This window comes from Eublepharis macularius, chromosome 8, assembly GCF_028583425.1.
Source record: "Eublepharis macularius isolate TG4126 chromosome 8, MPM_Emac_v1.0, whole genome shotgun sequence".
NCBI classification, from domain to species: Eukaryota; Metazoa; Chordata; class Lepidosauria; order Squamata; family Eublepharidae; genus Eublepharis; species Eublepharis macularius.
In genome coordinates this window covers 74,511,907-74,535,956 of record NC_072797.1, presented here as the reverse complement: position 1 = coordinate 74,535,956, position 24,050 = coordinate 74,511,907, and positions in this window count along the sequence as shown.

The following is a 24,050-nucleotide window of genomic DNA, read 5'->3' as shown; positions in this document are numbered from 1 at the left end:
GAAACAATTGTAGGTGGAATACCAAGAGAGCTATTTCAAGCTATGGAAATGGAGTCTATCAAAATCTTAACAGGAATCTGTCAACAAATATGGAAAACAAAACAATGGCCCATGGACTGGAAACGGGAGTGCAGCAACTATCTGATTATTGCGCTAATTTCCCGTGCAAGCAAAGTGATGCTCAAAATTTGACAGCAAAGTTTCTTACTATATATGGAACAAGAAATGCCAGATGTTCAAGTGGAATTCAGAAAAGGAAGAGTCACTAGAGATCACATTGCAAATTTACAATGGCTAATGGAACATAACAGGGAATTTCAGAAGAAAATCAGCTTGTGTTTTACAGATAACAGCAAAGTTCTTGACTATGCAGATCATGAAAAGCTATGGGGAGTGTTAAAAGAAATGGGGGTTCTACAACATCTGATTGTTTTGATGTGCAACCTGTAGTCTGGGCAAGAGGCTACTGTCAGGCCAGAATATGGAGAAACAGAATAGTTTACAATTGGCAAGGGTATCAGACAAGGATGCATATTATCTCCCTACCTGTTCAACTTCTATGCAGAGTATATCATAAGGAAAGCTAGATTAGATCTAGAAGAAGCTGGAGTAAAAATTGATGGAAGGAACATTAACAATTTGAGATATGCAGATGACACCATGTTATTGGCAGAAATTAGTGAAGACTTGAAACTACTACAGATGAAGGTTAAAGGAGAAAGTGCCAAAGCAGGATTACAACTGAACATTAAAAAGACAAAAGTAATGACCACTGAGGAATTACACAGTTTTAAAGATGAAAATGAGGAAATTGAAATTGTTCACGATTTTCTATTCCTTGGCCCAATCATCAACCAAAAAGGAGACTGCAATGAAGAAATCAAAAGAAGATTGAGACTTGGAACAGCAGCTATGAGGGAGCTAGAAAAGTTCTTTAAAGATAAAGAGGTCTCTCTGGGAACCAAGATCAAGATAATCCAAACAACGGTATTCCCCGTTACTATGTATGGATGTGAAAGTTGGACAGTGAAGAAAGCTGACAGGAACTGATTCATTTGAAATGTGCTGGAGGAGAGGTTTGTGGATACCATGGATGGCCAAAAAGAGGAATAAGTGGGTACTAGATCAAATCAAGCTTGAATTCTTCCTAGAAACTAAAATGACAAAACTGTGGCTATCGTACTTTGGTCACATCATGAGAAGACATGATTATCTGGAAAAGTCAATTGCCCCCCTAGTTGGAATGAAGAGACAGACACAGGTGTTGGATCTAAGGGCCACTTTATTAAATTAACCTCCACATGAATATTAACCATAACTGCGACAAGGGTAAAAGCGGTACAGGTCAAGCCACGGGGTCACCCCTAGACCTTCGCCTTGACCTGTCTGGGTGACCCCCGAAGCCCCGGGTGCTAGCCATCCCAGAGGATGGCTAGGGAACCTGGCTGGCCAGGCAAATTGGTTCCCCCCTTTCAAGCTCCTAAGCCTCAGCCTTACAGCAGTGAGGGAAGGACTTGCACAAGAAGTACCAGCCGCTTCTAGCAGACCCCTCTTCCCTCCCAATAGGGAAGCACCAAGGGTGCTCACCGGCCCGCTGCCTCTCACCAAACTCTATCCCACCAATGCTAGGGCCAAGCCTCTGCTTAGGCCCTTGCACCCCATTAATGGCCTAGCACCAACCTAAGCCCTTGCTGCAAATCACTGAGGAATATTTCATTGCCGGTTTCCGACAGGTGAACCCCGTCACCTTGGTAGAGGCCGGCAAATTCGGCCCTGATCCTGGGGTGGGGCGAATAGACCCCCAAACTCTCACCCAGGGCCTTCTGAATGTCCCTGTTGGCTTTCATCCTAGCCCATTCAATTGCCTGATGGTCCTCTGCCTCCTGCAAAGCCTTACGAGGTAACATGGAGGACGGCATGATAAGCACTCCAGGCCACCGCTGGAGTATCTCCTGCATGGCCCATTTGGCCTGCAGAGACAGGGCCCTACCATGGACAAAACCAAGGTAATTCCCACCAAGGTGGATGACCAATATATGGGGCGGAGGCCCCCACCGCTCAGAAAACAACAATGGCAACAAACCCGGCCAACACAGGCCACGTCATCCTTGCCATTCCACAAAAGCCCATTCGCTCAAGCCAAGTTGGGACCCAACTTGCATCCTTCTGGCTTGATTAGCGGCCCAAAACACCATACTGTGCCCGCAGATCAAAATCCGTCGCTTTTCTTGGCAGGACACAGCACCTAGGAAAACACCAATTAGTATAACATTTAAAACTGCTTCAAGGGACGAACGTAGGACTGATAGGTGGAAGACTTCCACCTACCCATGCCCTGAATAGGCCCCGCTGAATACCCCAAAGTGTGCTGGAATGCAGGCAGGGAGTCTGCCACGAGCCTCTCTGAATGTCAGGGGTTCAACCAAGCCGACGGGGGAACAGGCAGGAAGCGTAGTCCAAGGAGCCGAATGCAAGGGTCAGAGCCAAAGAGCAGTCAGAGCAGAACTGAGTTGCAGTAGAACCGGGCAGGTCTGTGCACAGGTGCTTCTGCAACGAGGGAAAGGGCGTCCTGGCTTAAGAGCTCTCACCTGCAGGGCAGTGCTGCACCCTGTTACAACTCAAGGTTGTTACGTCATTGTTTGAGTGCCTGAAGCCTTGCACTTCGCCTCCTTTCCTGTGCAGCAAGACGCTGTCTCCCTCTGCGCTGCCTATCAGGTTCAGGGGAGCTGGGTGGAGATTCTGCCCTGGACTCAGGAGCTGGTGCAGGTAAGGGAACAGCCTCTGTCCCTAAGTCTGCCCTGGATTCCTCAACCAGCTCTGGCAAGGGTTCCTGCTGCTCCATTCCCTGCTGGTCTTCCAAGCAGCTACCTCTGGAGGGGCTTGGAATATTTCCACTCCTGTCGTCCTCCCCGAGGTCTTCATCCTCTGAGGACTCAGAGGCCACAACACAAAGCTGCGGCTGTAGATTCTGTGCCAATACTAAAGGAATGGGTGGTGAATTTGATGCCCACCAACCCAAGCTTAGCCAGTGCCCACTCAGTAACGGCCCAAAACTGGTAGCGCATCAGGGGAGACCCATCCATGTGACAAAACAAGATCCCTGGGTCGTACCCCTGAACCCACAGGTATCTGCAGAGAGCATGGACCGGGCACAACTCCATGTCCACATAGGTCCCAAAACTGATTGCCACCCCCCTCTGCTTCTGATCAGTTTTGGACTTTTGAATTGTGAGGGAAACCCGACCCTCCACCAGCTCAACATCCCGCATCATCAAGGCATGACCAGACTTGTCAACCTTGGACTGGACAGCCAGCTCACTAATGCGCAATGCCCCCAAAAAGGCTACCAGTGCAGCCGCGTTAAACAATCTGGCCTCAAATCCAGAACTACAAACTGTACCCCAAGTCCTAATAAGTCCCTTCAGGACTGCTGGAGAGATAGGCTCCCTAGGGTCAACGCGAGAAACCTTTTCGCGTGACCACCCCTCCAACATCCTCCTAACCCGGAAGTCCCCCATGGCCTCAGGGAACCCATGGGCCTTGCTAATAAACGTCAAGGCTGACAACTGACCCTGAATGGACCTAACTGCTAGCCCGCGACCCTTCTGATGTACATAGAAGCGCATGAGGTGCTCCACAGGGATAGGCGATACCTGCTGCAGGCCCACATCCCCCCTGAACCCTGAAAATTGTCCTACTGCTCTGTCATAGGAATGCTGCATGCTGGGAGCGACCGAAAGCCTTATGGCCTGGTACGCCTTAACTCCTGGGGCATCTGCGCTGGTTCCGGGTCGGCCTCCGGGGCAAGCTGCCAAAACCGCTCCATCTGTTGGTGAGACAAAGTGTCTGCCACAGTATTGTCAACACCCGGAACATGTTTGGCCTTAAACGTATGGGAAGAGCGTTTAGGGGACGTGGCTACCCAGATTGGGTGATTCTCCGCGCACAGAAAAAAGCAGACCTGACCACTCGGTCCCAGTTGCTAACTTATAGACCATGTGAGAATGTCGGGACGGGGATTACTTGGGCGATAGATTATTCCCCTCTTTCTGGTTCCATAGTCAACAGTGTTAGGAAAAACTGGCATATTGTTTTGGATATACCGGGATGTGAGTCCGTACCGAAGATCGGATATCGACGCACCAAAAATTTAAAAGATCTATTGGTGCATTCTGACTTTAAGACAATACGGAGTGGAACTAATTTACCGCAGGGGCATTTCCCCTGCGGTCACTGTAGTGTTTGTGGTCTCTGCGCAGATCTTAAAACTATTAACTGTTTATCCCTGAATCACCAATTAGTATCTAGAGGGTTTTCTACCTGCAGTACTGAGAATGTTGTGTATCTCCTTCAATGTAGTTGTCCCTTATTATATGTTGGTTGCACCACCCACTCGGTCTGGCAGCGGATTCAAGAACATGTATACCGTGTTAAAACTCGTAGCAAGGAAACACCACTGTATCAGCATTTTTGGAGTGTACACGGTAGTGACATGACTTTTAGGTTTCAGTATTGGAGGTAGTGCATAAGCCTGGTCATAATAAGCGCTTTCTTCTGCAAGCGGAAACTAGATGGATTTTTAGACTCAAAACTCTGATACCCCACGGCTTGAATAATGATGTTGAATATTCAGCTTTTCTTTAATTCCCCAATCAGGGCATTTTGGGGCTTAAGTTAAGATCAATTTCCCTTCCCTCCTCTCTGATATAATGCAATTGAAATAAATGTATTGTGAGGAGTCCCTTTTATATGGATTTTACTTCATCATTGCTTCAAATAATGTTTTTTTCCTCTTAATTTAGGGTGAGCTGAAATGCATATAATTAATTATTAATTATTATGGACTGGAGTATGTGCAATTATGTTCATTAACGGTTTTTGAATGGAGCAAGTGCAATATACATTTTTCATTCTCCTGGGTTAATTATTTTCAGGATTAGATACATATTTGTTCATCTAATTATTGAATGGAGCTTCTCTTAAGTATCTTGAGTACCTCAATTGAATTGTTGAGATGGGATCCGCCCATGATTTTTGTATAAAATAATTTAGAGGCGTCTTATCCTCACCTTTGATTTGAAGATGGTATTGAATTGAATGTATGGCGATTTGGATGTATTCTGCCTTATGAATTGCTGGAACCATAACAGTGAGTAAACTGATGTAGGAATTATTATAAAAGTATAGGATTATTTGTATCTTGTTTTTTATGACGAATATTGTAAAATTGTAGATCTGGTGGCCTGATGAAGGATCTTTTCTGAAACGAGCCAAATGAGATTGGGCCGGTATAGCTCGTTGCCACCCTTCTATCTGATCTTCGGCACCTTCAGCCAGCTTCGCCGGTGTCTTTGGCATCGCAGCTATGCAGCAACGTGGTCAAGATACAACTACTTACCAGCCAAAACCTTGGCAGTGTGAAATTATTTAATGTATTGTCAAAGGCTTTCACGGCCGGAGAATGATGGTTGTTGTGGGTTTTCCGGGCTGTATTGCCATGGTCTTGGCATTGTAGTTCCTGATGTTTCGCCAGCAGCTGTGGCTGGCATCTTCAGAGGTGTAGCACCAAAAGACAGAGATCTCTCAGTGTCACTGTGACACTGAGAGATCTCTATCTTTTGGTGCTACACCTCTGAAGATGGCAGCCACAGCTGCTGGTGAAACGTCAGGAACTACAATGCCAAGACCACAGCAATACAGCCTGGAAAACCCACAACAACCATTGAAATTATTTATATTGGGACTCTAATCTCGCCTTTTGATTGTATAGGAGTTGTTCCCCACTATTGATTTGTTACAATTGTAACTATTGACTTACTGCAATTGTGTATATGATGGCGATAGCTTTTCAAGCAAAATTCAAGTGGCCCACGAGCTGCTGCAGCTCCAATAGAGACACTTTACGCTTAGACCTGAACTCAAAAAGCCGAACCTTATGTTCAGCCACCTTTCCTGGGGGAAGTCTATAGCACTGATGGACCGTGTCAAGCTCAATGCCCCCAAACACCAAAACCTGAGAAGGTCCCTCCGTTTTCTCATGCGCCAAAGGAGCGCTCAGCTCATCTGCCATTCAGGTGAAGGTATGCAGCAGCTGGGTGCACCGGCCAGAACCCACTGCCCCCACGAACAAAAAATCATCTAAGTAATGCACAGAATCACGACTCTGAGCTCTGTGCTGCAATTCCCACTCCAAAAATGAGCTGAAAGGTTCAAATGCCGCACAAGAAATGGAACAGCCCATGGGAAGAGCCTGGTCCAAGTAGAACTTACCCTCAAATGAAAACCCTAAGAGTTCGAAGTCATCGGGGTGAACTGGGAGAAGATGAAATGCAGACTTGATGTCACATTTTGCCATCTCTGCCCCCACCCCGTAGCGGCACACCACCCTGACCGCCTGGTCAAATGAGGTATACCTAACCGAGCATAAATGCTCCAGAATAGTATCGTTCATGGACTCTCCTTTGGGAAAAGAGATGTGATGTATAAGGCAGAACTCACTGGCCGCCTTCTTGGGTACCATGCCCAATGAGGACACCTTCAAATTAGGAACTGGGGGGGCGTCAAAGGGTCCCAAAACCCGACCCTCAGCACACTCTTTGGATATTTTACTCCGCAGTATGTCCTCCATCTCCACAATGGAACGCAAATTATCAGACATATAAAAGGAACGGGGACCCTGAACTGGTATTCTAAAACCCAAGGTAAAACCCTGCAACAAGAAAAGGGCATCCTGTTTCCTTGGGTAAGCCCTCAGAAGGCAATCAAGGACCCTCAGCCTTACCGGGTTGGGTCCCTTTACCAGGACCCTGCTGTTTACTGGCTCCACTGCCCCCCAAATTCCTATCCCCCCTGCTTGTCTGGCTGTGGGACAGGAATTGTAAGAGTGGGACCTAGTGCAGGACGGGCATTCATGCCTAAACCGGCAGGGCCTTCTAATGCACGTTCCCTTAAAGGCAAACTCCCAGCAGAGCAGCCGGGGTTGAACCTGCTGCCCCGCTTGTGAGCGGGTGCTGGTGGCAGAAACTGGAGTTGCACGCTGCACAACGTGACCACTGTCCGAGTGATTCCCCAGGTTGGGCTTCGCTGGGGACATGACCTGCAGCCACAGCTGCTGATGGATACGATCCCAAGGTATACTGGGATTAAGGGCTGCCCTCATCCTAAACTCCTCATCGTACTGCATCCAAGCAGCACCCGAGAAGCCAGTGTAACCCTTAAGTATAATGTCTAAGTACTAGAAAAGCGAAGCCGCTCTCTGGGGCTGTGCCCTAACCAATACCCCAAATTAGATACAAAGACAAGCGAGGCAGTCCCTGATACAACGGGAGCACAAGAAGCTGAGACCAGCAAGGAATCAATGCAATCAATTAAATAATTCAATGAATATGACTTGAATATACAATGAATACAACTTGAACATACACAAATGCTAGATATAATCAATAGCAATGTAAAACAGTGCAAATAGCAAACAGCAATGAATGCATAGTTCAAAGAGCTAATACAATGAAAGATATTTTATCAAAAATCCATGCAAGACCACATTCCCTCTACCAAGTCTCTCAGTGGTGCGTGCAGTCTCTCCTTCAGAGTCCAAATGGTAAGTAAATTTCTCAATGGTGCTACGTACTGAAGACCTCCACCAAAGGGCAGAGATGGATAGGGTCTGAAGCGATGAGCCAAGACAGGTAAGAAGCCTCAAAGGGGTATAGGTTCTGATGGTGTGGTATAACAAGGTGGAGTGCAGAGAAGAATGGAGGCCCCCAAAGGGCCTCCCCAGCCCTACAAGCGACTGGTAAACTCTGCTTGTTTCATGCAATCCACTTCCTCAGGGGATGGTGCACAAACCACCATAGCATGTTTTTTCTCTACAAATAAAATAAAACACATTCTTACAGCCACAATTTCAATCTGCAAGACATCAATATTGCCTTCTCTAGAAAAAGAGTCACTCTACCCAGCTCTCATCAAAGGACAAAAAAAAATGTTCATGCTTAAGCCTCTCCTTATCCCTGTCATCCAATTCATCTTTGTCCTTCTTTTCCAAGTCTCTGAAAAGGAGAGTAAAGATGTCTACGTATTCACCCCTGACAATCTTGTCATGTATCACCTGTGTCAAGTGGTTACCTAACGGCAATGCTGTGTCACCAAAAGGGAGTGCGGCAAAAGGCACATTACCATAAGCCAGGGCTGTATAACGATAAAAGCCCCTTGGGCTGATTGGAAACCCAGGCCATATACCTACCGGACCCTCACCCCCTGAACCATCTACACCTCCACATAATGGTTGTGATGGTTCAAGCTGCTGTGCACTGGCCAAAGCCACACCCTGAGATGCCCAGAGGTGTTGTCCAACAGATGGCCAGGCAGCAGGCAGCTGGGGACAAGATCCCGGGGCCATGACTTGAGTGCCCTTAAATGTTCCCTGGGCACAAGGCCCCCAGGGCCAGTGTAAAGCACTGTGTGGTGCAGCTTCCTTACCTGCACCCTCCACAGGATCCACAGCCACCACCACAGGTGCGTCCTCCACCGCTGCCTCCTGATCCACTACCACACTCGGCATCTTGCTGCCCTGGCCCATGGATGACCTGGCACCACTGGAGTCGTCAGCAACAGAACTTGCAGCACCCTCCAAAACAGAAAGATGTTTTAAAATCTCACTATTAACTGCGTCCCTGGAAGCCCCATGTACTGACCGTGTCTAGCCATTACCAGAGGCAGCTCCTGACACCACCCCCTTACCCTGTTCAAGACCAGCCAAAAGCTCCAAAATAGCCTGCTGAGTAACCTGTTCATCTTCCTCCTCAAAAGAGGAGAGAACAGGAGCAGGCCTTGTAGCTGGGGGCTGCTTAGCGGGCTGCTTCCCTTTAGCCAGGCCAGAGCCCTTTTCTGGAGGCATATGGAACAAAATGAAGATCCCAAGCCTGTAAGAAAATCCCCCAAAGTGGGCAATGGAAGCAACAAGAGAACAAGAAGCGTTACCCAAACACAACAGTAAAGCCCACCAGGGTAACACTGTGCAGTAGTGCCCGCCAACTGCTGCACGCTAGCCCTGCAGTGAAATTCCACCAGGGAACACAAAGTGCAATAGCACTCCCAAAATGGCCGCCAGCTCAGAGACCAAGGCAAAGTCCCAAAATGGCCACCACCTGATACAGTAGGCAGTGTGAGCTGAATGAAATCTGAGGGGGAATGCAAAGTGAGGGGAGCAGTAGCCAGGCCACACTTGGCCTAAAGCCATTACAGCCCCGGGCCCAACAAGGGTGTGTGTGTAAATCAGGGAACACCCTAACCCTCTCCCAGGCAACAGCCCTTTGCTTTCGTATAAAGAGAGAGGGGTGGTGGTAAGTCAAACTCCCAGTAAGTCCCTTCCCCAAGCAAAGCAACAGCAGCTGCCCAAGCATGAGCACACCGCACCGCCCCTGCATCCTCGGAGCGCTGCACAGCCCCAAAGCCTTGGGGCGCAGATGTGCACCGCTGCAGCTGCACAACCTGCGCCGCCACTCCTGCAATATTCGGGGAGGCCCCAACGACCCAGCACTGGGGCCGTGCTAAGGCGCTGCCGCCTCTTGCTTCCCACTGCGCCTCCTCAGCATTGGGAAGCCGCCTCCACCGCCGAACGCCACCACCGACAAAACCGCGCTGCAGCTGCCTCACTGCTCAGCAAAACACCGCCATCCGAAATGCCGCTGCCTCCACCTTGCCACTCGAGGGAGAGACAGACGTCTGCTTCTCCTGAGCATAGAAGGCAACTGAGGCTGGGAAAGCGGAGCCACCCAAAACAGCTGCTGGCTCTGCCCCCCAGTAAAGACTCGGATGCCCGGGAAGTGGACTGCTCTCCCTCCATTCAGAAGAGCAATGCATGGCCCACTCCTTGAGCCGCGAAGCAGCCCGGAGGTATGGTCAAATAATACTAGGAAAAGAAGGAGGTGGTAGGAAAAGAGGAAGGCCCAAAATGAGATGACTTGACTCAATAAAAAAAGACGTCCTCCAGTTTTCTGGATCTGACAGCCAAGCTACAAGTGATAGAGTCTCTGGAATTAAATCTGGGTCTGTTGCTGACTCCATTTTTAATTGATTTGTAGATTTTTAACACTGAACCCTGAGGCCCTTTCCAGAACAGGCATACAGCAGGGCAGCCCTAGTTGATTGCACTTGCTAACCGGCCAGCTCACCCAAGGAAGATGCAGGAGGAAGACAGAAACCTGATCCAGCTGCCCTTCAGCCCACTCCCACCTTTCCAGCCTGCAAGACTAGGACCAACCCACTGAGGGCAAGTCTGAGCCTTCCCTTCTCTGGATGTTTGCTAGGCTGGGCAAAGGGAGGCAGGGCAACATGCAGAGAGAGGAAGGCTTGGACTTCCCCTCAGTGCAGAGCATTTCTCCTGCTGTCTCCTCCTTTCACAGGAGGAAGATGGATAACCTGGCTGGTGAGCTTTGCCATGGCCTCCCTGCTTTTAATTGCACCCACCAAATGTGTTCAAGAGGTATAACTTTACAATCCTTACTGTGCCCAAAAATTAGTAGATTTTGTGGTATGAGGTATTTCCTTCTTTTGAAAAGCAGGGTCAAAGTGACTCATCATGAGTACGTTACTGTTATGACCCTTACTTCTCTTGGGTAGATTTTGCCTTTAATCTTTCCCTTACACCCTCGGGGTTGATTGCTGCCACCAAGAATATTATATTCCAAGATACTAGGCACCCACAGAAGCCCTGTTTTGTCCTCCCTCTCACTGGCCCCTTTGCAAAGAAGTGCCACCGAAGCTGAGTTCAAGTCTTCTCCTCTCTGAATGTAAATTTAATGCTAGACTTGGCAAGGGGAGGCAGGTAAGCAGTGCTCATCCACCTTATGATCAGAATGGCATGGAGAGAGGCAGGTAGATCAGGTTCCTGTCTTCCTCCTGCATCTTCCTCGGATGAGCTGGCCAGTTAGCAAGTGCACTCAACAAGGGCTGACCCATTGTGCGCCTGTTCTGGAGGGGACCCCATAGCTCCATATTAAAAAACTACAGATCAATTAAAAATGGAATCAGCAGACATGGGTTTAATTCCAGAAACTCTGTCACTTGTAGCTTGGATGACATGTGAGCAAGTCTGTTAATGATAGGAGATTTTGGAGGTCTCTCATTCATAGGATTGCATAGATCAGAGGAGACTTGATGGCACGTAACACACATATACACACATACCCCTCAAGATTGAATGTACAACTGGTTCTCAGCTCCCCAGATTATAAGTTTTCCCAATGAGAGTTAAGAAGTTGAAACTGAGCCCTACTTAACAATTAACACCGAGTCAAGATTTGATTTTCCTTTTTTTGACAGGTTATCTCAAAAGTGTAGGTGTACCCTTTCACTTCACAGTCTTTGGTTCTCAGAAACTGTCCAAGTAGTTTTAGTACTTCTGGCTTTTACGAGGGTGCTTTATCACCTAAAAATAAGTTTTCTTCCCTAAACCTACAAGAAATCCTACCTAAAAGCCATCTAATAATCCTGGCTAAGATGACACTCTTCTCCAGAACCACAGTGTCCTATCTGAGGGGGAAAGCTTTGCTTCCCTCTTCTTAAACTGTGGCTGACTCATCACTTTCCATCCAGTGGAGTTCCATAGGCTCTGATTGGTTGACAATCACCTAGATTTGTATGAGGTCAAAATCACAAGAATTTGTTCAGAGCCATGGAGGATAGGCAGGATTTGGGGGGAGATTGCCACAAAAGGCTTCAGATTAATCTGCCCAGCAACTGAGATCATAAACAAATGCCTACTCTGGATTCCATTAAATTCTAAAATGAAACAGGTACTATAGGAAAGAGGGTCTTTTCTACAGTAACCTTTACCCAGTACTATTTCTGATATCTTTTAGGTATTGGGGCAAAGTCTGTTCTGTCCTCTTAAGTCTTCTTAGATACCTATATTAGCATATATGTTAATAAAAATAAATAAATAATAACAACAACATTCAATTTATATACCGCCCTTCAGGACAACTTAATGCCCACTCAGAGCAGTTTACAAAGTATGTCGTTATTGTCTCCACAACAAAACACCCTGTGAGGTGGGTGGGACTGAGAGAACTCCTAGAAGCTGTGACTTACCCAAGGTCACCCAGCTGGCTTCAAGTGGAGGAGTGGGGAATCAAACCCAGTTCTCCAGATTAGAGTCCCGCACTCTTAACCACTACACCAAACTGGCTTTCTGTGAAATACTGAAAGCATAAGGCTATTCCATATAATTATCCTTCATGACATACTCCGCCCCTTTTAAACACCTGTGTGTGCAGTTGTATATAAAAAAGATACCATTATTTACCTTCACCAATCCCAAAGTATTTAGTGTTTTTACAGACACTAATGATTACAGACACTGACTGATGAATACTCATAATGTGACAAGGGATCATCTATCAGGCATCTAGCTATAAAAGAGACAAACAAAAGAAATCAGACAGCTCAATTATTCAACAAAGATACTGTGAAATACATTACAACAAGAACCTAACTAGGTCTGGGAGCTTAATGGTAGTTAGACATTACCAAATGTGGTCAGACACACATGCTGTACAGACATGTGGTCTCATGACTATGGCCCCACTCTTTGACTATGGCTCACGTTCTCAAAATCAGCCTTAGTGGAGGAACAACCTTTTTAAAAAACAGAATCTCACTCTCTTATTAACTGTAAAGCTATTGGCTTACTTTAGCACTCAAGGAAACAAAATGTCACAGGAATCTATACTTTTACATGCCTCTCCACATCTAGTAATGCTAAAAACACTAATTCAAACCATTGCCTTGCACATCAACAATCAATACCTTTTTGACCTCATGAAGCACTACCATAAGTTTCGGAAGGGTTGAAGAACTTATAGAGACTCCAAATAGAATAAAAATCAGAACGTAGGTTTATTAAAACAATCACAAAAAGCATCAAGCAGATATGGATGAGAGAGTGAGTCCAAGCACTCCGAGTATTAGGAAGTTACCCCACTCACATCAGATCAGAAAGCAGTGAGTGACAAGGCAGCGGAGACAGAATGTGAGATAGGATAGTATTCCTAAGATCTAGCAATGAATCCAATCACATCAAAGAAAATTCTGGCAGCTGGAAAGCAGGGCCATATATTGTGAAACAGACAGGGAGGTTTGAGCAAACTTCAGGACACAGGTAGTCTCTTTAAGGAACAAATTGATCCACAAGTATAGTGCAAAAGGTGCGACTCAGAAATAAAGAGATTCCAAATAGTAGGAAACGATAGAATTTGGTTGGCTCTAGAAGAGAACATGAGCAAATCCAATCTGTACAGAATTGGAAATGGCGGGAAATGGATCAAGAAGGTGCACCTGAAAAAACTAGTATTTTTTGGAACTGAATTTTGAGAAGGGTATAGATACTGATGGAAGGGAAGGCGGTATGGTATAGCCCGATCTCGTCAGATCTCAGAAGCTAAACAGGATTGATACTTGGATGGGCGACCACCAAGGAAGACTCTGCAGAGGAAGACACTGGCAAACCAGCTCTGCTTCTCACTTGCCTTGACACCCTTTGTGGGGTCAGCATGAGTTGACTGCAACTTGATGGTGCATACACACACACACCGAGTATTGGTATTCAGTGGCATTCAGGTACCATTACAGGATTCAGGTTCTGTTTTTTTCTGTGATTCCAGGATTATTCAGGTTCTATTATTCCCTATGGAGGACATTGGGAGGGGGAGCTGAAGCAGCTATTTTTCAACCAAATGACATTAAAATTGCAGCAGAGCTAGTGCTGCTTATCCAGCTCCATCTATCCAGAAAGGCATCTATTCCTTTGCAAGCTGCTCCCAAGATCCACATCCTCCACTTGAATGGGAGGAGTTTCCCTGGCAAAAGAGTGGGATAACATCCCAGTGTGGGCCTGCATGCATCCTGCCCCCCCCCCATATGCAGATCTCCTAGGGATGTTTCCTGGGGAGTATGCTGCAGTGCAAGACTTGGGCCATCATGTTGGGAGGAGCTGGTTCAGGCCAGGAGTGTGCAAAATGAAACAAATAAAATATATCTGGAATCACTCTTTCATTTTGTTAAAGCAGCTTCTGGAACAGTGAACCAAATGTAGGAAACCAAGTCATAACAGCACACTCCCAACAAAAAGTTTGTGTGCTTCATTCCATACCTCACAGCAGGCACTGGACTCATAAGGCAGCATCTTGATTTCCTAAACAGCATTCACCAATTGGATTCTAAGGGGAGAGAGTCTTTAAGTTATTAACTTTGTTGGCAGGAAGGGAGAATGAGTGCAATGTGCATGAGTGCATTTTTTCCATCTCCCTGCCAATGGACTCTTTACAAGAGGAGCTACCTCCCCATCTATCAGCTTTGAAAACATTTGGAAGGGGGAATGTGCAGACTTCAATCATAGATTGCAATTTGAAAGATGCTTTCCTGGGAGTAAACACTATTGAATATCATGGGACAAACATCTGAATAGACCTGTTGAGGTGCATCTTGGTTTGTTTTGAGGCACTACCCAGGCACTGGTCTATCTCCCCGATCCCCATCAGGACACATGGACAGCTGCTATGAAGAAAGGGGCAGCTGTGTTCCAATTTCCATTTGATCAATCAAACTTGATAAAAGCTCAGAAAGACTTCAATAATAGGCTGCAATTTGGAAGACACATCCCTGGGAGTAAGCTTTATTGACCAACATGTGACATACATCTGAGTAGACCTGCTGAGGGTACAAAAGACTCATCCATGGAAAGAAGCACAAGGAACTATGGCACCAAAGATAATAATTTATTGGCACTATAGAAATAGAAAAAAGTGGACATAAAGCAGGATTGCTTTTAATGTGGCTGCCTCTGCCCCACTTTCTCTTAACCAGCCAGTTTCTTTCCATGTGCACCTGCCAACACTTAACTTCTTCAGGGTTCATTGTTGTGTGTGTCTGTGTGTGTAAATTTTCTGTCTGTCTGTGTGTCTGTGTATAGTCTATCTGAGGGAAAACTCAGCAGGTCAATGATTTAGGAGGAGGATTGTGTTCTGTGTGATTTTAGTGCCATTTAGTACAGAAACAGCTGCCCCAAAGAGTCCAGAAGCCCTCACTGGAAAGAGCAGGGCCAAAATGCATGTTAACAAAACAAAAACAAAAAAACACCAAATAGCTTAGATCAGAGTGGGTAATGCCTCAGGAGGGAAAAAAACAGTAACAGTACATAGTTGGTTTGGAACCCGCAGATTCAAAACAGAAATAGAAATTGTTTCAGTGCACACTCCTAATTGTAATAACTTCTATTCTTGCATGGCCATTCTTAGTGGAAAGGTCTGAAATTGTTTTTTCCAGCCAGAATTCTTATAATTGCTATAGCCATGCTGTTCCTTGCCATTGCACATTTATCTACTGAATAAACAGGCAAAGAGATTCTTTTATTCATGAGACATTCTGGAGAGACTTGGCTGCATTTCAGACTGGAACAGTTTGGCCAGTTTCCATTGTTTGCTCTTTCTGTGCAGGTAGAATTCAGTCTTCCATGTCCAGACATTAGCAAAATCAGGCACCTGTCCTCAATAAAAAGGATAATTTCCTTGACAATGCATATAAGTTAGCGTGTTCTGAACAGAAAGCCAAATCAAGCTCACATGATCCAGTACAGAAGCCAAAAATAAATATTCTCACAAACGAGTTCCATTAGTTGTATTTCTGATAATACATATTTTAAAAGTGCTGGTCAGCTGGATATCTGCTGATAAGCTGAGATTGCTCGACCGTACAGTCTTCTCAAGACAAAGACAGAAAAAACTTCTCTTCTAGTTCACAATCATATTCTTTTTCGTGCATCATGGAGTCATGGAAGATCCTCTTTACATGATCTCCAAATCTATATATATTTCATATGGAGAGTGCCCTCAAGTCATAGCTGACATGGTGACCCCTGGTGCAGTTTTCATGGCAAGACACTAACAAAGCTGGTTTGCCATTGCCTGCCTTTGCAACTCTGGTCTTCGTTGGAGGTCTCCCATCTAATTACTAACCAAGGCTGACCCTGCTTAGCTTCTGAAATCTGACAAGATGAGGTTAACCTGGGCTATCCAGATCAGGGCTTATGTATTTCATAGTCTACTAGAAAAAATACATTTGTTTTATAAAAGATTTATTTTCCACCTATCAGTTATACACTCCTTGATCTGTAGAGACTTGAAATCAGTGGACTTAAGACTGGAGTTACACTGAACAGACTGCACAGTAAATTACCTACACTTGGACTTTGTATCTTTCCCTTTCAGTTTCAGCTTACTTTACTCTTTCTTTGGATTTTTTAAAACAATATTAGTGAACACTTCCCAAACATTTTTGCATTTGAACAAGCTGACAGTATAGATCTCCAAGAGAGCTCCAAGACAACCACAGAGGAAGGAGAGCAGGCACCTGCATGGGAAATGGTTTAATAAGCACTTAGAGTGGAGCAATATCCCTCAATCTACGTACACTCGGATGAGACAGCAATTAATCAGGAAAAAGATCTTGGGGTCACTATAGATAACTCAATGAAAATGTTGAGACTATACGACAGCTATGAAAAAAGAGAAATTGCTATGTATTACTGAGAAATGGACTGAATATCAAATGTCCTGTATTAATTTATCAATCTCTTTATATAGATCTATGGCACAACTACCTTTTTATCACTTCGTATAGTTCTGGTTACCCATCTCAAAAATCTTTCAGAAAGTCTGAAAGGGTACAACCTTTCAGAAGGGAGCAACCAAACTGATTAAGGGCTTGGAGTACCTTCTCTATGAAAAAAGACTTTTAAAGGTTTATGGTTTTTTAAGTTTAAGGGGGAAAAGACACTTAAGGGGGCGTGCTAAGAGATTTACAATGCAGCAGTTATACTTTTCTAAGCCAATTCACTTCAATGGTCTTAGAAGGGTGTGACTGTTTAATTAGCAAGTATTAACATGAATAATACTAATACTTGGGAGCATCCAATTATGTTATTGGGCAGGAGATTCAGAGCAGACTAAAAAAGTACTTTGTCACTTAATGCATAATTATCTTGGGAAATTCACTGCCCCAAGATGTGATAATGGACACTACACTAGCTTAAAGGGGGACCTATGAAGGATTGGTTTATCTGTTATCTATGATGGGGTTCCAAGTGGGTTCTAGATCAAATCAATCCTGAACTGTCCCTGGAAGCTAAAGTGACAAAACTGAGGCTATCATGCTTTGGTCATATAATTAGAACACAAGAGTCTCTGGGAAATACAACAATGCTAGGAAAAGTTAAATGCAGTAAGAAAAGAGGAAGACCCAAAAAGATATGGACTGATGCAATAAAAGAAGCCACAGCCTTCAGTTTGCAAGCCCTGATGAAAGCTGTCAATGATAGGATGTTGTGGAGGTCATGAATTCATACAATGGCCGTAAGTTGGAAACAACTTGACAGTACATAATACACACACACACCTACCTGTGATGACTAGATGGAACTTGCATGCTCAGAGGCAGTTTACCTCAGAATACGAGTTTTGGCCTTTATACCATTCTTGTAGTCTTTCTAGGGGGTTTCCAGTTACCACTGTAGGATGTTGGACTACATGGACATTAAGTCTAACCCAGGAGGACTTCTTTTTTATATACTTAACATTTTAATCTTATTGTGTCTGTCTATCCATACATTTGTGGCAGACATAACTCATCAGAAAAATAAAGCAATGAGTTTCTAAATTGGAAATCAGCTTCAGGATAATTGTTGGACTTGCAGTACCAAAAATGCATGAAATCAGAACATCCTGACCCAGATTATCTCCAGAACATCCCTATGCTATGCTTTTGGGAACAGAAGCTACAGTTGTTGCTTGTGGCAGGCATGACTAATCAGGAAATAAAGTTAGGAGTTTCAAAATTGGCCACTAGATTCAGAGTAAAAGAAATTAGAACATCCTGGCCCATTCTCATAGAATCATAGAGTTGGAAGGGGCCATACAGACCATCTAGTCCAAACCCCTGCCCAGTGCAGGATCAGCCTAAAGCATCTCTGACAAATATTCTGCAACAAAATCCACAGAGTTTAGGGATACTTTAAAGGCTGCCAAATGTATTGTGGCAAAAAATGTTCATGTACCATAGCACACTGTTTCAGAACACATCAAGTGGAGCGCAAGTGAACAGGGAGGAATACATGTGAGTCTGTTCACTTGCTGTTCAAGTGTCATTCGTCACTTGTAGCTTGGCCCATAGTCTGCAGGGAGGTTTGGATGCTGCCAGCCTTGCATTTTGCCTCTTCTGTGCCACTTCTGCCTGGGCCCTCTGTTGCCACCATTCTCTGTAGGGGCTAGGGCCCTGGTTTATGTTCTGGTTCATGTCCTGCCTGGCAGGCAGCACGAAAGGGCTTTCTGGTGGAGAAGACTCGCTTGCAGGTTCTGATGAGCTGGTCTTGGCTGCTGCTGGAGCATGGGCAGTCAGGGCCTCATTTGCAGGCTCTGGCAGCGTGGTCTCTGGTGTGTGGTCAATCAGCACTTCTGCAGCACTAGTTCCAACGTGATCCTGCTGGTTTCCAGGGTCTGCCTCTAAGCCCTCCAGGCCTGAGCAGCTGGCCTGGTCAGAAGACTGCTCAAAGGGGGCCATGGCAAGCTATTTGGGCTGTTATTTGTTTCATAATGCACACCTGCATTGGGGTCAGGTTTCTCTCTGACGTTAATTGTCTGCAACACTCCCCTCCCCCTTATTGGAAAAAAGAGTTCTGATTGGAAGAAAGATCCTGTGAAAATGCTTGCCTTGTTGTATACATCAATTGTTTTGCATAATTGTTCAACTGCCAAGTATTCAATCACCAGTATTTTACATGAGAAGGCAGCATGGAGGGGGTACCCACCATGTAGGAGCTACTGCACCCCCAGTGGGGTACTTTCAGGCCAGCAATTTGGACCACAGGTCGCCCTTCTCTAATTTCATTTGTTGGTTCCCTGGTTATTGTTTGTTTGCACAGGATAGCCTCATGCTCACCTGGCCCCAGCTCTGAAATCAGTGGAGCACCCACCCCCAGCAAGGCTGCCCCATGTCCACACACCACAAAGCCTATAAGGGCTGCCCCACACACACTGCTAGAGATAGCGAAGTTATGTGGCAGTAGTGAGGGGGGTAGCATGGAGAGACTACTGAAAGGTGTGCCTCTATCCCTGTAGTGGCAGAGGCAGGTTGAATAACCCTGGGAGGTCAACCTGCAGGCAAGCCACACACATCTCTGGTCCCCAAGCCCACCAGAGGCAGGGTACACACCCCAGCAAGACAGCCCTGGGTCCACACCTCATGAGGACAGTGTGGGTCCACCTACCACATGCAGCAACCCCACATGCAGGAGGTGAAGCAGTGATGGCAATGGGGAGAGCACGAGGAGGCTGCTGTAAGGTGTTGCTGAGGCTGCATGGCCATTGAGTCTAGGGAGGCCACCCAACAGGAAAGCCTCACACCCACCCTCTGCTCCCCAGCCCACCAGAGACAGGGAGCTCCACCCATGGAACCAAGGAGGAGGAAGATTGAGGGGGCCTCTCCACTTCTCTTGCCTCCCACAACTGTAGTATATTCAAGTTCGGTTTAAAACTATCTCCTTCTGAGTGATTGGCAGTATGTTCCTGGCCACTAAAGCTAGAATTTGTTGTGAAGTCTTGTGGGATCTCCTAAAGGCACAAGTGATGAGCCCTGGTAATCCATTTTGCATTCTTTTGCTCTGAGTGATCCCAATTGTGGTAATTGGAAGCAGAGTTTTTGAGAGCAGTAGAAAAGAGCAAGAGTCCAGTAGCACCTATATGACTAACACATTGGTGGTAGATGATGGTTTTTTTTTTTAATAATTACACCATGTAGCAGAGATGTCTTGGGGTTCAAGTCCTCCAGAAACCTTTAGATTAATGTATATAGATAGACTGTAGGTGCTGATCAGAGAGATGCTACTCAAGATGGCCAAAGCAAAGTGAGGGGACTTCAGTGGTGTGCAGCGGATGGGCTGAGCTCCCTTAAGGAGCTAGAGTTGGGGGGAGGGAAGCCAAACAGACCAATCATTGCACAGGGGATGGGTCAAGGACAGGTGGAGGAAAGGCAAATGTAGGCATCTGCCTGGGAGTCAGACCCAGCATGTTTTCGCGTTCAAGACAAAGTTACAAGAAACCAGCATCCATTTAACACAAGGAAGCCTGTGATAATTGGGATGCCCACTGATGGTATCAAATGCTCTGCATATACCAGAAAAACATCTGACACAATATAGGGCCACACAGGGAAAAATAGCCTGTACATAAAAGTTGTTGGATATACTAGATTTCCCAAGAACCCCAAATACCACTCCAGATACCTGAATTTTCCTGAAAATATTGATAAGGCATTTTTTGAATATTTATTTGGAGTGGATATATCTGAGTACACATTCCTAGCCTCGTGCCCTGCTGCCTTTACATATCTGCCTAAATAAATCGTTTTAAACCCAAATTTTGAAATCAAAGATGCTAGTTTTGCTGTTGTCAGTCTTTCTATTTAGAAACAATTCCATGGCCCTGTTGCCTGATATGCCTGGGTTGCAAGACTGACTGTTCTTAATCAAACATACAAAAAAGATTTGTCTTTGGTAGCTTCACCCCCTGTCCTTCCTGAGTACATTTGTTTGGAATTTATTTTCGAACCTAATTTATTTTAATGGGTCATCACCTAATTGTGCTTAGAATCACAAGCAAAGCTACATATTCAAACGAGACATTTGAAAACACAGGAGGGAAAAAAACACAAAAAACTAGTTTGCGTCCAATAGTATAAAACAATATAAAATAAAACATTATTTGAAGGGAATTGTTTTTTACACCTATGTATTTGATAGGCATACACTCTGAAAAGCTAAAGCAGAATTTGATAATACAAAACAGCAATTCAAATATAATGGAGCTCAATTATTAGGAACAAAAAGCAAGAATAAAACAAAGTTAAATTTGTAAACAGGTGTCCCTTTTTTCTGAGCAAAATGAATCTCATGTAATTCAAGCAACCACTTAAACTGGCATTGTGTAAAACAATCTCAGCATGAAATGAAAGGGTAAATATAATGGATGCAATCCAGAAATATTTAAATCAATATGAGCTTTTCCATTGATCTCACGGAAATGAGAATTACAGCCAATGTTTTGGGAATAAATGTACTTAGGTTGTAATTGAAATAGATAACTGGATAATATGCGAGTTATACAAGGGCTTTACCATACAATTAAGCCATCTGTGACCCAAATGGGCTTGGACATTCCTATCACAAGTAGCCATCAGTAAAAGTTCATGAAATGGTAACAAGAAATGCAAGATAAGATTGTTGTGGTTGACAGCAGGGAAAACTGTTTCATCATAAGAATGGCTGAAATTTATGAAGATGGAATGGGAAGATGAAGACTACTGGGCTGGGGAAATCTCAGTGACTCCCATATCAATATGTTTTCTCATACTAGGGTGAAAATAATGAATCCCTCTGATATAAGTAGCACTTTTCCATTGACTGCCACTTTCTGGTGGGCTTCAGCAGCCCCAGTTTCAGAACCCAGATTGGCCCAGAACCTCCAATGCATCCTGGGGAAGGGAAATTGAAAAGGAATTGTTCTCTCTTCCTGTGTGTGACAACCAGGGAGTTTCCTCCATGCATACACCAATTTTCTTCAGCCTGTTTGAGATATGGAAGTGGAGAAAACAAATGCCAAGAAACTGTAGTGTTCTAACGTAGGTTAGAAATCTTTCTGTTTGATTTTCTTTCTTAATACGTGCTCTCTAATTTCTATAGCCTGTATACCTTTTAGAAATGTTGATAGTGGAATAAAGCTTTGCGCTGTTTAAGAGATAACGAGACTGCCTTAATTCCTACTTGCAAGCTTTGCTGTGTCCACATTACAAAACATCTATTTTTTTTCTTTTCTTTTTTTAATTTTATTTTTCAGAATAAAAAGAAAGATGGAGGGGGGAGGGTAACAGCGTCAAGGGAATAGTAAGATTTTGTACTACAAGAGTTATTAAAATAGAGTACCCAAAACATATCTTAATCAGAGTTTCGCTACAGGGGTTCTTAGAATACCGAGTGCGCAAAAACTCAATCTTTTTCAATATTTATCCACATGGCAATAGAAATTGCGACTATTAAGTCCCATTACTATATACTGCACATACTTAGTGCCTCCCACCTCCTTACCCATACTTAGTAATAAAAAATTAATAATCAAAAAGGAAAAACTCATTCCATTATTACTACGCTATTTCATCTTATCTCTTTATGTAACTGATTAATATAGCAATCCTCTCTGCTTATCCCTAGCTTTATCAATGTTTCTATATCTACAAACTGTTTTAGCAATTATATATTTAATTATATATTCATACATTTCCCCCTTTGTCAGACTGTAACCTCTTATAAGCTATATACAATAAGCCACTATGTAATCTTATTCCCCTTTATAAAACTGCAACATCTTATTTATTCTATTCTTTATAAGCAAAATAATTCCCCCATTTCTCTTCAAATTCACTTATTGGTCTTCTATTTATATAACTCGTCAGTTTTGCCATCACTGCATATTCTGCCATCTTGTCTTTCCAGATTTCCTTGGTTGGACATTCATCTTCTTTCCATTTACTCGCAAATGTCACTCTTGCCACCATCAACAAATATCTGAATAATTCATGTAAAGTTTTATCAATATTTTCTGGTATTATTCCTAGCAACATAGTCTGGGGTTTTAAGGCAAAATCTAGTTTTAAATTTTTTTGCATCTCAGCATGAATGTCTTTCCAATTTTTTTTTGCATGTCCACCACATATGATAAAAAGAGCCATCCGCTTCTTTACATTTCCAACATGACCCTATATATTTCTTGTCCATTTTTTCAATATCTGTTGGCGTGATATACCATCTGAAAAACATCTTATACCAGTTTTCCCTTAGTATTTGACTTGCTGTGAACTTTATACCCTTTGTCCAAAGATTCTCCCACTGTTGAAATGTCATCTCTTTTCCAAAATTTTGCATCCATATTACCATGCAGATTTTAACTTGTTCTGTTTCTGTATCATATTGAAGTAAAAGTTTATAAATGTGACCCAAAATGTGCTCCTTCTTTTGTGTAATTATTTTCTCAAATTCTGTAAGATCTCTTAATTGTCCTCTATAAACTTTAAAAGCTTCTTTTAATCTGTAGACAGCCTGAAAATATAGCTTGGATTTCTTGCCGTGATTTTATCTTCCCTTGAGAGTTTATCATCTATGTTTGATGGCCCTCCTGGCATCAAACTGCTAAGAGCCAGTTGTTCCAGGAAGTGGTGGCAGCTACCAATGAGGATCCTTCCCCCAAGCTCTTAAGTGATTGAGACTAGACATGGGCATGAACAGCATTATGAATGGAAAAAACCAACAAACAGGATGCTCAGCTGCTCACGAACGGGCTGTTCGGGACGCGCCATTCCAGCCAAACAGGTGGTCGGCGCAAAGCCTCGTTCATTGCGCTCGGCCACCATTCAGGAAGCCAGACACTCAGGCACTTTCAATCAATTGCCTCGGCAACGGAGGGAGGGGTGCCTGAACTCTGTCTGCACTCTCTCTGTTGCCCTGGACACCCCAATAAAAGCCCAACTTAGCATGATGGGTAGGTCTTCCTTCCAAGTGTGGAGCTGCAAATTGGTTACAATCGGTAACGTGGGAGCAGACACCAGGGGGGAGGGGGGAGGGGGGTGTTCTGTGGCCATGGGAACTGAAATCTCATCCCTGCAAACCTTGTTGGGCAGTTCTGCCAACCACAGACCTCCTGCATTTCTCAATCAGTCCTCTGCATATAAAAGGGCACTGCGCTCCCAGTTCTGGTTTAACTTTCAGCAAGCAGTGGAGTGGGAGAGAACTGTTATAGCCTTTTGGGAGAGAGACAGGGAGAGTGTATTGGAGCTGGGCTTTTTTCTGTGTGTGGTTGGTGGGATAGGGATCTATCCCCTCTGGTTCCAGGGCTGCTGCCAGGCCCTGGGGCCAAGCTCAGTGGGCACCTCGGCTGAGGGCTTACAGTGTT